The sequence below is a fragment of the Pholcus phalangioides genome, unplaced genomic scaffold (assembly GCF_987345545.1).
Source record: "Pholcus phalangioides strain wild (caught in Gottingen) unplaced genomic scaffold, Ppha-v1.0 ptg000016l_1, whole genome shotgun sequence".
Classification (NCBI taxonomy): Eukaryota; Metazoa; Arthropoda; class Arachnida; order Araneae; family Pholcidae; genus Pholcus; species Pholcus phalangioides.
The window spans coordinates 3,267,750-3,288,219 of record NW_028301609.1 but is presented as its reverse complement, the minus strand read 5'-3'; the positions used below and the strand labels follow the sequence as shown (position 1 = coordinate 3,288,219).

The 20,470-nt window shown below is 37.5% G+C and overlaps 1 protein-coding gene across 1 annotated transcript in view; it reads right to left on the bottom strand.

Annotated features, from left to right (window-relative positions):
- LOC149074895 (neural-cadherin-like) overlaps positions 1-20,470 on the bottom strand; it is a 345,557-nt gene that overhangs the window by 92,852 nt on the left and 232,235 nt on the right. The gene's annotated exons all lie outside the window — the stretch shown is intronic.

Sequence of the window (20,470 nt, the reverse complement as noted above, 5' to 3'; positions counted from 1 at the left end):
AACTGATGACTACGTTTTAAGGCTTTCATTAGGCCACGAACTCTTGGGGAGACTCCTTATACATAGTAAGAACGTGTACTGCAGAATTGACTGCGTTCGTTTTATGGCCACAATCGATTCCGAACAAATTTTACCGGGATTGACCTAAGGGAGGTGTCGAAAGCTCGTGCATCGATCGTTTGAACGTCAGTCGGAAACAATTACGGGACATGGAAAATTCATAGAACAGTATATCATATTGTTACGAACCACAAGGTTCGCCAATCATACGACATAGTGACAATTGCAGCGAAATCTCGTAATTTCACAAGACAACACAATCCAAAGATCAATCGATACTCGATTTCTCCCAAGCCAACCCGTACTGTACGATATACAGTTGAATCCCGTTTTAACGAATGCCGTTACAGCGAAAATTTCGTTTTAACGAACACTTGTCTAATTCCTCAGATAAGTTTATATCAGAACAAATCGAAAACCTGGAATTCCGTTATAACGAAATTTCGTTAAAACGAAGTGATTTTTCCGTTCTCTTGGAGTTCGTTAAAACGGGATTCGACTGTATGTACAACCCCCACTTCCACATATAGTAAATTTCAGCACCATCGCCACTTTCAGAAACTTTACTTCCACTCGAAGCGATTCTCTACACAATGGAGCCGGAGAACAAATCAAAATTTCCAAAAACTCCATAAGCCAATTGGAATTACTTATAAAAAAAAAGAGGGGAAAAGCATCAAAACATGTCTTCATTGATGCCAGGAAATCGGATCATGATCTCATAATGTGGTTCCAGCCTTCTGAAATCCAGTCGAGGAGCAAAGCCGATTACCCAGAATACTCCGTATATACTTAGAAATGAAAAACAGATAATACATGAAAACAAGCACAGAGAAGCTAAGGCACATTTTAGACTAGAAAGAGAAAGCCTTGAACTAGTTTTTCTTTGGAAAATCCATGTATAATAAACCTGGCAGGAAGACAGAAGGCAGCTTTTCTGACAGCACAAATATTTCTAAGTCATTAAAAAAAAGAGGGGGGGGGTACATACAATGCGTAACGGAGGGAGAAGATCCACAGCCATTTTATTTTATTTTTGTACGTCACAGCAAAACTGAACAACAACAGGAGGAACCAGGGAACAAATTTGTCAAAGTTTTCTTGGAACGATCCCGGAAACAGATGCCGCACTCCCTTTTTTAATGTCTGTGAGAATGTCCTTGCGTTTAATGACGAAAATATACATCAACGAGTCGAGACAAGTGGAAGCTCCACGGCACGAGATTAAAGTTGGACGCGTTTTTATTCTCCATCAAATTCGCGTGGAGACCATTCCTGGGATTCCTGTGCTTAACGGAGGGGGGTTTGGGAAAGGTGAGCTTCCTTTCGACATAATCACAAGAGAGATCTTTTCTCTTTCGAGCGAAAAAAACAAAAAACGAGCTTCCGTAAATAGTTTCTGATAAAACCAACGAGAAAAAACACACACTGGTGAGTGCACCGTCCGCATTTATACTGTGCTCAGAGTATGAAATACATACAGTGTTGGAAGAAGACAACACGCAAAATAGAAGATTCTTCTGCATCGTTGCTTTGCTTTGAAATTTTAATCAGGGAGGATAATATTTAGAAACGGTGGAGAGAAAATAAACAACGTGCATTGTTTCTGTGGGATGCCGACATACGTACGGCAGCAAAGTCGGTAAAATATTTATCATAATTCTGAATAGAAATACAGTATTTGTTTTTTGGTTTTTAAAGAGAAATGATTCACTCTAGAAACAAAATCTATTAGATTCAGAAAAATAGTGTTCGTCGTGGAACAAAAGGTGGAATGAAATATGGCCATCCAGTCATTTAAATACATTTTCGTTCACTGCGACTTGTAGCAGTCCTTTATTTCGCCACTTTTCATCCATTTTAGCAGTAATTAGCAGATTCGTCGTAAATTGCATTTCTTGGCTACAATTAGGGATATCCCGTATTTAGGATCGCAGTTTTTCTTGATGAAGTAGGGCCTACGTTAAAACGAATTACGAATATAAAATTTTTATTTGAACCCAAGAAAATATCAATTTTCCCCCATTCAATAATTTTTCATTTATTTAGAATTCAATAATCAAATCTGCCCCTGCGGACCGTCTATTCAAACGTCACGGACCACAGGTTGATGTATAAAGGATGTCCCGTAAAGGTCAGAACAGAGAATATCGCTAGGGCAAATGAAAGAGCAGGAAGAACAACATGCCTGTACGACCAGAGTACAAATGAATGCGCCCGATAAAACTAGATATTAAGTTATGTCTACACATGCTTACTCGCCTTGACCATGGAGGGTAATATAATTACACAGGACTTTTCTTTTTTCCCCCTTTTTTTTCTTTTCCAGCCCATGCGCAAACCAGTTGCGATAGCAGCGCCACACCAGTCTTCCACTATAGGAATTCCTATAGAGGTGCAACGCAAGTTTCTTTGATGTGCTGACGCGATTCGATCCACCCAACTTCGACATTCACTGCGCACTGCATGGCTCGTCTTGAAATATTTCGTGACACCCACACCACTCAAAGACAACGCATTGCACGCGGATGTGGACAATCCAAAGTCATATTCACATTAGACTTAGGTGTTCTATTTCGGTGACGCATCTTACTGACCCCGCTTACTGAAGTAGCAGACCAATTGCTAACAAATTGGTTTCATGCAGGAACGTGTTATGTGAGTATAAATGCATGGCCCTAACGTATCGATGCTGTGCTAGTTTCACTGGTGGCGCCATCTGTCTTTCCGACTTTGACGTTAAAAATGGCAAATCCATGAATTTCCGTGTTATGTAAGCATCGTACTTAAAATCTTCTCTGCGGAGACATTTTTTCAAATGGGAGACCGGAGAGTACTGTCAGTCATCCCAGGTTACGGACAAGCATGTCGCGAAATACCATTTAAGCACCTTTTTTTGCTGTGAGCAATGCCACCCGCATGTACGAAAAATGTTTGTGTATTGAAATAGAGCTCACTGACAACACTGACAAAACTTTCTGTTTAAACTAAGGTTTTTCCTCATAAACTAAAGTCATATGCATTGATAACTATTGGTCACAGAAACATGGCTCTTATGGCATAGCCAAGACTATTGTACTCGAGATTTGATGTGCTCTTTAATGAGATAGATGAAGTGATACGGACTAACTAAAGATAATATGTACGTGGTGATTAAGGTTTCGCCCTTTTCCATACAAAGATTCATGAGATTGTCAGGGGACATAATCGCCTTTCTTTCATCATCGTAATACATGATTACTTAATTAATTTACCGATGCAAACTACTGGCAATTTAACGACTCCGAATAATACTCGAGCACAAAGAGTGAGCTTTCCATACATCAATACCCCATCTCCACCTCATGATTGTACTTAAAATCGGAACCGTACGTCACAGAATATCTTAATATCTCCCAACGGACCAGAACAAAGAGGAGGAGCCCGGAATGAAGATATAGCGAAGAAAGGCGTGAGCGATAACAATTTCAACGTGATGAGATATTTCGCCAGTTTTACGACCCGGAAATCTATTAGATCATACTTAACGTGGGGTAACTTAGACAGTCAATCTCTCGATGCAGTACACATCCGTACGTGTAGGGTGAATCGAACAACAACTACCTTAGATGCCGCTGTAGCGCTATATGATTAAGTACCTTCCCAGAAAAGATAACAGGGCGAAACTCTGAAGGATGTGTCATAACTACTCCGTTTTCCCAGAGTCCCCCATCTCATACAAGAGCTGCTTATCTTTTCCCGTGATAGAGACGAGCGAAGGAAAAGGAATGTCGGCAAAAGGTTAAATTAATAGCATCCGCAACATCAAGCAGCAGTAGCTAAAGCCATGGATGGCAAGCAAAGGCGAGATCCGGCTTTCCGATACTATTTGGCGTGTGTGTGTGCGCGACTCTCCGCGCCTTTTGCTGCCCTCGGCTGTCGAACCTGAGCAAGAGAAGGCGAGTGAAGATTAAAAGGCAGGATTTTGACAGGGCATTCCCTGACAACGGTAGTCATAAATCTATTTGGAAGTTTCTTCCCATCCCCCGCAACCTTCTCGAGCATCTTATTAAAACGTCGCGGCTATTAATGAACACATCTCGCTTTACGCCGGGAGAACTTCGCAAGATATTATCTGATCCCCGAGATTTCAAATGACCGGCTTCGACAGCTCACGGATGCGGCAAAAATTACCGAGCGAAGTGAATATACGAATATTTCTGGCAATCGCAGTTTCAAATCACAAAGTGGGAAGAAAAACGCATTCTCGGTGTGACGTTATTAACATTCATTATGTATCGAGGTTTCAATTAATGTTGTTCGATTCATTCGAAGAAATTTTTCCCTGTGGAAGAGAAAAAGGGTAGCTTTTAATTACCAATTACAAGACGTGTCTTTGGAAAATTCGAGACAATTCATATAATTGGGAGATACAATATTACCAAGTAGCTTTTCCACAGCACAAAAATCGCAATTTCAACTTTGCAGCAACTTGTTCTTCCATTCGAAAGGAGTCGGTTGAGGATTCGGAAAGTGACTTCGAACATGCGGGAAAAACCCCCACACAATCCGTTAACATTGAAATAGTATACAGGAAGAAAAGTATGACACATTTCATACCAGTCCAACCAAAAGTACTCGGACCAAAAGTAATTTCGGGTACCTTCCTTAGCCCAGAGTTTATAAATAAAAATAATACTCTCATAAAATAGTATTTTGTGGGAAAGCGGAATCGGCATCCAAAGATTCGTGCATTATCACAGAATATACAGGAATGGCTGAAAAATATCCTCAAAAAAAAAAAAAAAAAAAATGTAGATGCGATCAAATGTAAATTAATGAAAAGTTTTGAATGGATGGAAATTCAGAACTGAAGATGATTTTCAATTGATGAAAGAAGTGACTTTATAACTGATATAGATTAGGGCGGATTTATCTGAGAACTACTGAAAATCTAGAATTGATGAACTAAAAATGAGAAATATAACTGAAAGACACATAATTCCAGCTGAAATGAAAATTCAGAATAAATCAATAAATAAAATCTCAGAATTTAGGAAAATTCAAAATTGGTCGGAAAAATAATCACAGAATTGATAAGAAAAATAATTCCGGAATTGATGGAAATTCAAGAATCAAAGCAATTGAAGCTAACACCTTGTTTACTACAAGAAAAAGAAAAAAGTATATTGTATGTATGTACTTTTTTGCACTTCCACTACCGTAAGTGTGGGGCCCGGGGCGAACGCACTCGTCATAAAAAAAAATTCTAATTTTCTTTCCCAAAGCCTTGATCTCATTTAATTAAACATTTAAACGCGTGTGATAACAACGTTCCTAAGCAAAGACGGGGGCGTCTTCGCCAACGCAAATATTTCATAATGGAAAGTAGTAATAACAAGACAGCGACGGAGGAGCCTTGGAAACATTTGCTTTTCTCAGAAAAACGTTAGAAAAACAACGGGACACAAAAAAAACGCACACTACACACATATACCGTACATCAGATTCTATTTCACTTATTGAATCAAAAACCAACGGAGCGGATATAAACGCGATTCATACAACGCTATTTCTTAGGAAATTGAATTAAAATCCTATTTTTAGTTCGTAACGGAACTTCAAAAGGTAGATTCGGCAAATATGTAATGACGGCGCGTGGGAAAATTTCGTCGAAGGGACACGACGAAGGTAAATACTAATAAAATATTTGCCCTCAAGGTTCAAATAATTCTATTCCAAATAGGTTTATTATGTGCATACACCAACAGTTCGAGGTAAACTCCGGATCAATTAGCTCAACCTCAACCCAAATGCTGCATACAGTGACGGAATGTGTGCTTGGGGGAGATAATTTACGCCGTCGTTTGTGACCAATCGTTCTGTTATACAAGTTTTCAAAAGGCGTTCCCGTCGTTATATTCACGTGCTCAAATACGCGGAAGATGCATATCTGATTATGGGAGCATGAATACAACATCAGACTAGTCCATATTAGCCAACTTGGAAAAGAAATTCATACACGTATTCAGCCGCACTTCTATGCGGTGAATTATCAGCAAACATGACGTTACGTGCAGAAATTTGAATGGTGAAAAGGACACAGTGGAAATGAAGTTGAACTTTGTCTTGGAGTATTGTGTCAAGCGTGTTATCGATAGAGGAGGCAAACGCATTCGTTACTAAAGAGACGTGAAGATTTCTGTGAATGAAAATACACCTTCACACACTTGCACTCAGAATCACGTGTAGCGACTACCAACACCTCGCAAACCCTGTAAGAATTGTTGCACGTAACTGTCAATGAAGCGCCAAAACAGAATGTTTTGCATTGTCGTGCAACGAGCCTTCCGCTGACTGGAAATGTGCTGCGGTAAAAACTCCCACAATAGTGTGTTTTCTATACTTTTCATAAAATTCTTCTAGATTGTTATGCGACGTACGTTACAGATTACGACATATTCTGCTTCGGGCAATAAAAGACCCCATATATTCATTTTGGGCCGTATATTAAGGAGAAAACTGCATGACACGCACATTCAAATTCCGAACTGCCAATTACAAATACAACGCCACAACAGGCAAATTGCCCAAGGAGGTGGCTGACTTAAGAACATCATGGATCCCCGAGGCCCTACCTACCTACTACACCACACATACACCCCCCAACGAATCGGTACATGCGGGAATGTGCGTGTACGTGTAGTGAAACCTGACGAAGTTTTTTTTGTTTCTCTGTAATGCTTGTTATGTGTAGTGCTGCCATCTGCCACCAGTTTTTCTAACTATGAGTGAAGTGTTATGATTGAATGATTTATCGTTGTAGGACTGTTGCTCTCTGTGGCGAGACTTTTTAACGGGGAGATCGGCTCGCATTTGCGCCGTGAAGTTGGGAACCACAGAAACCAACTTCAGCCGACCAAAACTATTTCAGTGCCCTATCGGGATACAGTATAATTAGGTTAGATATCCCCCCATGGGGTTACTAATTGTTTGTCCAATATTAAATACATTGACAAGCGAAATAATCTACGGATTTGCGTCGCTCCTAACAATACGTAAAATGATTATCCCCTCATCAGAAATAGAATAAGTCACTCGAGTGAATGGTCGCTTCGCGCCAAACGTAGAACAACCTGCGAGTATTTCTGGAGCAATACAGAGAGAAGGGGCTTTTATAAGTATCAAGTTCCCGTACTCTGAGAACTAATCCATCCAAATACAGACAATTTCTAATATCTTAATGAGACTATGGGGGAAGAGATTTATGCAATAAAAATAATAGTTCCATTTTTGACCTCCAGGTAAAAAAAAAAAGTATAATTTTTTATTGCATTTTTCTTTCACATGGTTCAATATAGCATGGTCCATAGTTTGAATATCGCGTATATGCGTAATGGAACCAGAACGGGTGCTACATGGGTATGAGGAGTGTCAGTATACTGAAACTACTCAGACGTAGACATAAGAAAAAACGATTCTTTTTATCGCAAATATCTGTCCCACGGTCTCATTAATCTCATCAATCTGAAAATTTGGCTGTATTCTGACGAGTTAGTTTTTGAGAAAAACTACTCAGAATACTAATTATAAGGACTTTTACTTCAAAAAAAAATTCTAGTGAATTACAATATTCGAAACTGTTTGAATTGGTTGGATTTCATTGTTGCCCCAAATGCGACAATTTCGGCTTTTATTTATGGTTTCGTTAATTTGTATTTAATGACTTTAATAATTTTGTGAAGGGTCCGAAGAACAGGCCTACGTTTTTCGGCTGGACAGACCCCTCGCTCCATCTAACTACCGTAGATGCAGAGTGAATCAGTACGAACCACACCATTCTTACCTACAGCAAAAATCATGAATTCCTCAGCCAATACTTCCAGCAAAGTTCTTTTGCAGCTCCGTATGAATCCGATAAAGAAATGGTTTCCATTTTGTACCTCCAGATCATACCCAATAGGCCCACGAGAATCCCTTCAAGGAACACTATCAGTATAATGATCACGTATATACAACGCAAGCAAAGAGAGAGAGAGAGAGGGGGGGGCACCTCTTCTCGGAGCCAATACCAAAACAGCATATTTTAAAACGCTTCGAGGATAATGCCCTTAGACGTGGAATCCAGAACTAACGCCTCGGAATCTTTTGTTTTCGGATCACAAAAGGCGGGAAGAACAGACAGTGGAGTAAGTACAGCGGGAGGCAAATGAACGCTCGAAAATGTTCTTCGGGCAAAAGAGAGAGCGAGAGAGAGCCCGGGCTCTTTTCAATTCAATCTAATTTCGGTGGAAATGGCTGCAAACATTATTAATCAGAAGAAAGTTTGGGAAATGGCTCGAGGATAGACAGCTTCTAGGGGAGGCAGAATATATATATATATATATATATATTCTCTCCACCCTAAGCGGTTCTTAAATCAACAAAAGGCCCTCGAGGGTGAAAAAAAACGGCACCCGATAACAAAAGGCTCTAAAGAATAAAAAACTGGCCTACGAAATGCTTTAAAAAAATAACTCATGCCACTCGCAGATATGATAAAAAAAAAAAAATTCCAAAAGCTCTAGAGCATAGTTTTCCAAACTTTTTGTTCCATCGCCCCCTTCTTCAGAATTTTTTTCTCTCTCATCGCCCCCCTACTCAAGCGAACCCATAGGATCCTATGTTAAACCTGTAGCTTTCATCGCCCCCCTGGACCATTCCATCGCCCACCATGGGGGGATATTACCCACTTTGAGAAACACTGCTCTAGACCTTGAATTATAACGAGGGAAAAGTAAACAGCGTGTGTTGATCAAGCCGGAAAACAAAATTCCAGTCGACTGACTTGTGTGTGATCCTTGATTATTTGATAATCATCGTAAGCAAGTCATCCTAATATTATTAAGAGAGACTACTTGGAAGCCCATAAATAATCATCACAATAAAGTTCTCTCCAATTTAATGATTTGGGAAACAAAAAAAAAATTGCGAAGTAAAAGTAAGCGCTTCTATTCGTAGGAATTCAAAAAAAAGTGCTGTAAATGTACCGCACATTTCATAAGCCCGTAGATACCGAGCTTCAAAAATTCATAAATTTGGATTTTAATGCAATTGGGGAAAAACTCACAAACAGATTTTAATGGTAAATATCATTTTGTCATTAGAGATTAGATGAATAAAATATTTATGGGAAAACATGGCATTTTTTTCCGTTAAAATACGTTTTATTTTCATCTTATTCAACCCTTCATAGTAACTGTTAATAGGTGCACATACTTTTGATCATATTTTTTCATGATTAAGCTTATTATTCGCTTTACAAGAATTATTTTTCTGATTGTCAAAATATGAATCAATGAAATCAATATAATAATCTACTTCCATAATTGGTCAGATCTGCGTTTTTGGTCCTATTTCTTTTACATAAAGGGGGTATTACGTTCAAATTTATTTTTTTATTTTTTGTGGGATTTTAAGGTAATGAAACATTTTATAAGAACTTTTTGTCAGCCATATTAAGCCTTAAAGCTCGTTTTTTGTTTTAAATTTTACCAAGGAATTAGATATGGATATAAATTTCATCTGGATATTATCCGAGGTACACTTGGAAAGAAAAGTAATCTGGTTTCCGTAGGGATTCGATCCTCAGGACCTCTTGCAAAACTGGGTAAGTAACACCACAACCACACATACACTACTGGAGATACTGTCTCACTCGCTCTACCGTCCCACCTGGGGGCAATTTGCGGAAGTTACGGGAGGGTACTTCGGCTCCTCAAGCCACAGGGCGGGAAATAAGGAAGGCCGGACCGTGTCTCCAGTTGCATACAGCGCCCGCCCGAGTGGCGCAGTGGTAAAGATGCTCGTCTTCCACTATGAAGGTTACCATCAAGGTCCATGGGTTCGAATCCGGGCATAGAGCATCAGAAGCAAGTTCTTTACCTACCGAACCTAGGGCGACCACCGATGGATGGAGCCTTCATTTCCCACCCAACTCCACTGGTTGGAAATTGCTGTATGGCGATATATGACCGGAGTTGGTGTGCGGTGAAGTAGTTGCATACAGCGCGTAACATAAATTCGTAAATAGTTTAAAAATTCAGGAAAATTGAAGGAATTGGTATATTCGAATGCGGCTTGCGAAAAAGTTACTCACGAAGGGTTTTTTTTTTCTTTTGGTATAGGAAAAAATAGTTAAAATTTCTGCCGATAGAGACACAGCACACGTTCCATCGACCAGATTAGACCTAAACCTTTCAATCACTTCTGTGTGCGAAACGTTCGTAAGGCTTCAGCCATCGATTCGTGGGTCAAGGAAAACAACTTCACCAATAGTACTTTATTCACCAATGTCAACATCATAACGAAAACCTTCTGTTACCGCCAGTAACAGAGAAGATTCAGAAATGAGCTATTAATCGTACACCCTGTATTTTATAGGATTCATTTTCCAGTGATTGACTTTCATATATATATCCTGTATCAAAAATCTAATTTTTTCCCCCAATGCAAAAAAAAAATCCCTTTTTGATAATGACTTTTCTCTGCAAATCTTATTCAACTATAGAAATTTGCAAAATATTAAAATAATTGCTAAACTATTTACCAATAATTTATAGGACATCTTGTATTTAAGAAACGTGACACACATTTCTTTTTCAGTAAAAATAAATTATATGCTAAACGCCGGACTCTTTGGCTTTTTAATTACTTATTAATCACATTTTACACATGATTACTCTCTTAATAACCTTTCAAAAATGCTGAAATTTTACTTCATGAATCATTTTTCTTAATGTCAAAATATGAATGAATGGCATCAATAAAATGTATATAAAAAATATTGCCTTTTACCATAACTGATAACTTCATCGTGCCTGCTTGTAGTCATATTTCTTTTACATAAAGTAAAGCTTATTGCGTATTCTTTTTCTTATCTTATTTCAAGACAATTGAAAATTATGTACAAAAAAAAAAAAAATTGTCAGCTGTATTTACCCTTAAATGCTCTAGTTCTTATTTTATGTTGATAATTCTATCAATTCGGGGGTGAAAATAAAACTTTACAACATAAATAGTTGTTATGCAATATTTCTTGTTCCTACTATTTTTTTCAAAAGAATCTGAGCAAAATTGGAAATTTTGTAATATGCAAAGCTTAATATCTTAGGGTAAAATCCTGAAAAGGGACATTCATTCAAACCGAAGTGTAGTCGATTATTTTTAATCTTACGGATGAGCTTCAAACCGAGCCCAACTCTGGTTTATCGCCATGGGCAAATTTACTACCGATTGAGTTGTGCATGAGTGTGTACTTACCAGTCTGAGTGCGTATATGGCGTTGAATTTTTAGTGCTACCATCTATATTTCAAATTATGAATAAAATGTAATGATTGAATAATTATAACGTTGTAGGCCTGTTGCTCTCAGTGGCGAGACTTTTAACGGAGAGATCGCCTCGCATTCGCACCTCGAAGTTGTGAACCACAGAAAACCAACTTCAGCCGACCACAACTGTGGCGGTAGCGTAGTCTGAAGTGGGACGGATTCCCCCGCCACCATCGGCCAAGATTTCAAGCATCGATGCTCCGTATGTACCCAGCAGTTCATGTGAGGAAAACTTTGCTATTCGCGGAAGGACCCGAACAATCAATTGAAAGTGAATATGGCAGCACTACTAAGAAGGAATTTCAACTTTTCTACGGGACATCCTGTATGTGAGTTAAAGCTCAAAGAAAGAATCCTACCAATAAACACAAAGTTACGCTCCCTCAAGAGCGAATGAAAGTTAGTTCTGGTGGAACGACTGTATATGAAAGAAGACAGGGATAATTCAATTCGATAGAGTCACTTGGAAGGAAACATGAAAATCTCTGGTCCTTCAAATGCATGAAAAAAAGGCCAATTCGTAAAAATACGCAGGGGGGGGGGGGAATTCTCTTTCGATAAACGAATAAAAACGTGGACGAATCGAAAGTTTTGTGGATAAGATGGTGCGGAGTACAAACAAGGAATATACTCTCTTATTTTTTCTACTTGGAAGGATTCCAGTACTCATAAAATTCGGTTCGAGTTGAACATATAAACGCGGAATCAAATAAAAAGTCCATGAATCTCATTTTTTCTATGAAAGGAAACTTCAATACGCATTCCAGATTTTCTGACATGAATAATTTACTCACTTTGATAGGTTTACATATACGAAGTCAACGAATGAAGCATGCTCAGCTTTAATCAGCGATGTACCCTATCCCTAATCCTTTTCCGTCATGTCGAATTAATCGTATAAAAGACGTATTCCCTTAGACCGAATACATGACGACACAGTCCACGTATAACAACCGGGTTCTACAAGAGAATATGCATCGCCAGAAGCGAATATTACTCGATTTGGATTCACGTCTGTATTACCATATTTAGAACTCGCTAACAACGGTATGTCCGAGTGGACACGGCATAAGTGGCGATGCCCCTAATGCGTTTCCGAGAGAAAATGTCCGCTTCATAGTGAAGGTCGTATGACCCCTCCTTTGCAACGAGAAATATGTAAATGACCGGGAACATGTCTTCAGAATTCGGCCGGAATTGATATCCTAATATGGAAGACATTCATAGTATATATAAGTTATACATTTCAACTCGAAACTGACATTATCGCACTAGAAACATGAATGAATGGAGGCATCCATGTATGATGGTGTGTTAGTATCGCTGCCCTTTAAGATGGGTGTTAGTAAGTGCAGCCAACATCTAAACCGGCGTTACCCAAATCGGGCAGTACCACTCATTGTGGGATACTTGAATGGACCCGGGCGGCGAGGTATTATTAGTATTAGAAAGCTTGACGTGGATCCCATCATAAGTCTCTTCTTTCTCTTTCAGCCATACAAAAATTACACTCAAACACCAACTAGCACTTGCAACCAACTCAACCACCTCTACACTCAACTAACTTCAGAAACCACTCTAAAACCTAGACCAGTGTTTCTCAACCGAGGGCCATATAGCTCTCTTGTGGTCCTGGGATATTCTAAGCAGGCCACAGGTGAAAATCAAATAAAAAGGGAGCCACGACTGTTTTTATACCGCGTATCGGCGTAAATGTCCTGTGCCGAAATTAATATATTTTTTGAGCTAATGAGAACTGATTCTGCGGGGCAAACGTAACTTTTGGAGCATAAAATTTACACCGGCGTGCATCATGAAAATAAAGTGCTATCTACGGACAGACCTCGTTCACACACAAACGAAAAGATACCCTATTTATCTAAATAAATCATGGGATTTGGCTACGAGACTGGCCAAAATGCATTGTATACGCGACTTATCCACCGCAACGTTCACGGCCGTTTGCTTCGACGATGAAGCCCCGACATTTTTTTTTTGTACGTAAAATAAATAGCCATATTAGTAGTTTAAATCACCGCACCAATCATAGCACTCTCCGAAAGGGGGAAAAAAAGTTCTGTTAATAGAGAAGCATTCATTATAACGATTTTTTTTTTCCCCTGCTTCTCAAGAGATATCGACAGTCGCGCGCGCAATCGAGAGATTAATCTATTAAATACACACCCAAGCTTGTAATATAAATTTTCAAAAAAAACCCACAATCCATATGCTTGAGACAGAATGAAAAGATGTGTACTAAAAATAAAAGACTTAATGTTCTCTCTAACAAAAAGTAATAAGTTCTGAACAGAAAAAAAAATTCTCCACCGGTTAATGAGCCTTTTCTTTTACACGGATTTTTTTTTTTTTTAACTTTTAACCTTGTTTTTACCGCCTGAAAAAAAATAAAAACCGAATTTTTTTTTCCTTTGTGTGCATGTTCTGGCATAATTACCACCATCCACACCGATTCAAAACAGCGTACATTACAAAAAATTACGCGTTATACGCACATATACATGCGTAACATATTTCCGTAATAAATAACGTACATTAAAAAATTCCTTGCACTCTATTTAAAAAAAAAAACACGAAAATAACGTTTTTAATGAATAATAGTTTAATTAGAAGAGGAATTCAGCGGGAAAAAAAAAGCCATTTCTATGAATAAATGAGTAATAACGTTAAATTATATATATTCTAGCGAATGCCGACTTTTACGGAATTTTTAGAATTATTACGGAATTCAGTTCATTTCTAATTGAGGAATACAGCGAAATCCTGTTATAACGCATGATATGTATCTCTATAAAACGATTTTTTTGATACTGTATCAGATGCAGGAAAATAGCTCTTACTATGATATTTCCACTCAGATGATTTTTATTTTGAAGAAAGCAGTCGCAATAATCAACTCATTGACCAAGATGATCTATTAGCGAATAAAAATTTACGATCCGATACTACATGAAGCTAGAAAAGATGGTTTTTATGAGCATAATAAGAGCCATGAAGTTGCACATAAAAAGAGGCAAATGCGTGATTCTCGGAAAGTTTTTGAGTATAATGATTTCCGGGACATACTCGTAATTATCGTTTGTGATAAGAGACTATGTGAGTGGGTCAGTTTATTATGACAACCTGAGAGTTTAAGAAAATGAGCTATGGCGTCACTGTCCTGCAATTCCGGGCATGTAAACATAATAGTTAAACCTCTTTATTTGTGGACACCAGTGGGAGAAAGAAATTCGTCCGTGAAAGAGGGATGACCGTCGATCAGAGGTGAGAAATGCGTAATTTAATTATACGAAGGGAAATAATTATTTGACTGTAAAAGAGGGGTGGCAACATCTGAGGGAGAGAGAGAAGTCCGTTATGAGAGGTTTTACTGTAGTGCTTGAACAACGCAGATTCGGTCATGAATAGTTTTTAGGGGATCGACAAAAAAAAAATCAAAAAACAATAAAATGTTTTTAATCACCCCTGTATCATAAAACCTGCAAATGATTTGAAAATATTTCACAGAATATGTTACTTCCTTTATGCAATACTTGTATGCTTTTTCGTGAAATCATGACAAAGATGAATCTTTTCAATAAAAATTCCAATTTTCATCACATGCATTTTTTACTTATAATACGTGGAGTTTTCACTAATTTTTTACGAAAATTACAGAAAAAAATGATAAAATTTAAAATATAAGAATTCAGTATTCGATGAGATATGAGCAATTTAGGTTCATGATTTCAATTACGCATGCGCAAGAAATATACTTTTTCCATAATCTGGTTGCCAAGTATTTAATGCACCTAATATAAAAATTACAATTGAATGTCGTGAAAATACAGAAAGCTATGAGGTGAGCCGTAATTTTTTCAGCAGTAAGTATGTTACTTACTGAAAGTAGCCGAATGATAAGGGATTTTCAACAAATTGATACTGCGATGATTTTCTGTCATTTGATTATTTCGAGAATAAGCCCGCAGCGTTATGCGAATGAGCGAAGATGCGTGTTTGATGCCACATAAGGGAAATGCTTGAGCATAACCCACGACCGACTGTTATCTACGGATGGTAAGATTTTCGTCTTTACAACCGTGAATGTTGCTGTCGCGGTCCCGGGTTCAAACCCAGGGGAAGATATAGATATTTTTCCTAACGAACTTGGTGACCACCAATAAACAGCGCCTTTATTTCGAACCCATCTCATTAATGGCAGTAAATTGCAATATATCGATATGGCCAGAGTTGGTGCTTGGTGAAAGTGAAAAAGTAGTAAATGTCTTCAAGTCATTTTCCTACCTCAAACGACACTTATGAGATCAGAAAATTTTGTCATTCATGACTCCAATTCAACAATCACGTACAGAAAAATTTAGGCGCCAATACCGACATTACAGACGCCATGTTCACATGGCACCTGGGATTTATCAAGATAATTTTTCCAGCCCATTATTATCTTAAAATCAACGCCTTCTTTGCATTCATTGACAGATAAAGGCTACGGAATACAATGAGGAAAAACAATTACATCGAAAGCAGTAATTAAAACTAATGGGGCTCGCTGAAGTCGAGATTTTCGACGGTCCAATAGGCCAGGATGGACACTATCTTCGATATTCATGGAGAAAATGAAATGGTCTCGGGTATCACGTTAGCGTTCTACCAAAATTTCCCCCCACGGAAAATAATTCTCAAATGGGACTTCAAGATGACAGGAAAATGACGCAGGGCTGCCGCGAACCTAAATCTGGGAATCCCTAACGTATTGGTGTGGGATTCTTAGATGGTTAAGGAAAGAAACCTCGGAAGCAGTTAAATCTAGTCTTAGATCGATATGATCACACACCACTGTGATAACTTCTAAGCAAACCAAACTTTTCTCGCAAAACAAATCTAATCCAGTTCAACTACTCCGCGACTTTACGAGCTCCGACATTTCCTTCAGTTTTTAAAAATTAAGAAATGTCTAGAGGGGGCAAAAAAATCAAGTCACAGAATACAGATTTACTCGATTTAATAAAAAAGTTTTTATAAAACTGAAAAATTTCTCCAAAATTACAAGATATTGTTACTTAAAGTGATAAATAAACGAAATATTCAATTTTAAAGTATGCGACACCGATATAAAGCAACAAAAAAAATTTTAATCCCAATCATCTAAATTTCTTAAATATTCAAAATGAATTCGGAGGGGAATTCATTAAAAATTAATAGGTATTTAGAAATTTTTTTTTTATATTTCCCAGAAGAAAAGAGATTTTATCTTGCCTTTTATTTCTGTTTCTAAAATAATAAATTTTAGATTTTTTTAAATCAATGTTTCCAAGGAATATCGTTGGCGCTGCACATACTGTAAATAAATTTTCCAGCCGTTGTTTTCAAAATTAATCAATAACCCTTTGTAGCTTAACCGTTTTTCTGGCAAATCACTAAAAGCCTCTGTGAAATGCCACAAAAGAAAAAAAAAATGATTTGGACTTTTTGTTGATTTCAGCAGCTACTGCTACTACTAAATCACACATGGACCTCGTCCATATTCCTCTGCAGAATTTCTAACGAACTGGTACATATCGGAATGTGCGTGAGCGTACTGTGAACAATGTAACGTGAGGTTTGTTACTGTGTAATGCTTGTTATGTGTAGTTCTGTCATCCGCCATCAATTTTTTGTAACTATGAGTGAAGTGCGAGGATTGAATAATTCTGTGGTGAGATGGCAAAATGTCACAAGTCACTTTTTCCAAAAAAACTCAGTTGTTCGCATTTTGGAGTCTCGTTCGTGAAAATTTTGGAAGGTGACAAAATTTCGTTCATCTCTTTCGGTTTATGAGAAACCTACGGAAGTAAATAAGTCAAAACGCCACAGTATCACATTTTTGCAAAGTATTGTTTACAAATTTGCCCTCGTGAAATTTTAAAACAGTGACTTATTACATTTTGCCATATGAGCACAGAATTGTACTGTTGCAGACCTGCTGCTCCGATTTCAGCGGCTGAAAAGTGCAAAGTAAGGGGAGCATAAGAAAGTTCTTTTGCATTGAAAAATCACCTGTATAAAATAGCTTATTATTGTGGTAAAATAAAAAGCTTTGAAGGCGAGATATCTCGTCAACGTCAGTCAGAGTGTTAAAGGACCCGACACAAGCAATTAGGTGATTGAAAAACTGTCCGGCAACAATAATTTCTCAGTTACAGTAATGCCACCCGAATGTTTACTTTGCTTGCCGTGATTATTAAGTACATTTTTCTACAATGCCAATCGATGTAACTTCAACGTTCGCACTCACCAGAGAAAGCGATATCGCCATCTGAGGCTGCTGAAATGGACTAGAGGTCGGTAGAAGCAGTGAATAAATATATAAATTTCGATATTTTGTTTCCCAAAATTTTTTCTTTGTAAAAAAATTCTGGCAAGGAAAAAATTTGACGAAAAATATAGAAGTGTGTGTGTGTAACGAAAATTAGATTACTGAAATATAAAGGGTCTGTTTCTCGCATGGGCAAACAGGGCACGTACCCAGGTCCCACGGACTTTCAGGGTCATGAAATCGGCTGTTTTTTGTACTATAGGCACGAAACTCTCTCCCCCTCTGTGCGCCTCTGCCTCAAAAAACATTACATTATAAGAGGCCGCAACAATCGTATTTGCTTAGGGCACGAAGTTAAGAGAAACTGTCACTGTATTCCATTCTGGCAATTAAATAGTTAAATCTTTCACGGCAAATGACGTAAACGCGGGACCTTAAACAGGACATTCAAACACGTTATAAATTACTGAATGAACCCTACGAGATAAATGGCGAGATGTTGCCCAAGTTTTATAATTCCATGGTAGTTGCTAATTTCGATAACTGAATTATTTTGTTCCCGTAAACTGGATTAATGAGAAAAAAAAAACAACTGTAACATGACAGTGAAATATAGTTACAACAACGTAGTGAAGATAAATATTGAACAAATTCAATCGATTAATTAAAAATGTAATTAATTGATATTTACCCAAGTATGTGCTGGCTCCCGTGAGGACAAACAAAAGCTTGAGAGCATCTAGCATTGGCAAATTCCGAGTCTAGAAGTTAAAAAAACTCCGATGGGGGCGCGTCAGGGCCGAAATTATTCCGCGCGCCCCCTCAAGAGAGGGGGCCAACGCACCTCCTTGGGACACCCGCGACTGACCAGCACCTTTCCTCGTCTCCCTTTATCTTCCCTGGAAACCAACACGTTGTCTTTGTGACAGCAACACCAAAAAGTGAAAAATCCTATATATTCTCACTTCCTCTCTCATCAATTTTTCCACCGCAGAGAATAATAATCCGCTGACCGGACGCACATCACACCCGGAGAAAAAAAAATATCAAGATATTAAAAACAATACGAACAGGACAAAACTACGAAGTCCCGGACGAAGTATAAATGATGGGATCCCACACACAACTCATTCATAAACACAGACACACACACACGGGAATGATGACCAAGTTGCGTGAACCCTTTAACGCGAATCAACCGAAGGCTCACTCACATATGCCTTTGAGAAATGAAAAGGTATCCCGGAAACGTTATTGGCGAGGAATTCACAGCCAAACAACGGATCATAAGCAGCCAAAATGAACGCACTCGCTCCACCTGTGAGACAAAAAGTTTTCTTCCCCTTATAAAAATGGACGAACAAAAAGTTATCCACTGGAAATGATGAAAAATAATTTTTCCGAAGTCTGAAAATTGCTGTACAAAGTGAATTTTCGATTTCAAGGTCCTAAACCAATTTCTGACTGCACTTACAATTACGTGACCAATTCGAACAATTTTTTTGTGTGTGATGAGTGGCTACATACTTTCGGAGTTTCAAAAAAAATTTGATATCAATTCAGCATGTTTTTCATGGTAATTAATTTAAATTTACAATTAATTAACTTTCTGAATTAATGTAAATTAATTATCTTGATTTTATTAAAATAATCCATAATTATAATTTTCGGATATCGCGCGTACCATGCGACAAAAAAAATTTAGGGAAAATTTTTTTATAATTTTTGAAATTTATTTCCGTTAATGGTCAGGAAAAAAAAATTTCAGAAAGGGAATCGAAAGAAAGTTTCTTAAAATTTCATTTTTGAAAAATCAAATTTCACTGTAAAAATTTTTTAAAAATACTATGACACCCATTAGACCTTTTGGTTGCCAAAAATGTTCATTTCATGAAAAAATTTGAATAAGAAGTATTTGAACATTTCTTTTTAAATGAACCGTTACACAAATGCAACGCCAGTCCAAAATGGGCTAAGAGATAATCAAACTCTCAAATTTATGAGCAGATTTGATTAAAAATTTGAATTCAGTTGAAGTCGGTTATAGACTTTTTTTTGTATTAAAAGTAATTATTTTTATTTATTTAACAAAAGAAATTTACAAATATGCACAAAAAATGGGGAGAACTGGTCATCCAAGGTGAACATGATTATCACATATAGGATGATGAAAATATTTTGCCGCTATTAAACGAGGTTGAGGTTCAAGTCTCTAAGAACGGAACGTTCAATCAGATTTTATTATGAATCTTTTAGCATAATAAAAACAGATAAATAATAAAGAAAGTGTTATCTATCCAAGATACATTGCTCAAAACATTAGGCAAATTTAGTTTTTACTTAATTGTGATTTGATAAAATATCGACAAATAACACATTGTTAAGTATTCACAGAGAGTTGTGTCACTAGAGTCAATCAACTAAATTTAAATAAATTTAATAAGCCTGTTGCAGAACTAATGTCAACTAAGTACCCATTATAGACCTGATGGAAGGACATTCAAGTCCCCTGAGGTTGATAGTGCGTGTATTATACGTTTGTATATGTGTGTATTACGGCAAAACCTCGATAAGTCATCACCTCATGTTATTGAATAGAATAGTTAGCTTTTCTTCACAACAAAACTACTGTACACTAATTTTACATATACGTGAAAATAAATTTTTGTGTTTTAATTGTTTATCAGTAGTTAAAGATACAATTCTGTTCATGGTCAAGGATTTACAAGGTAATTTTGGTAAAATTTATC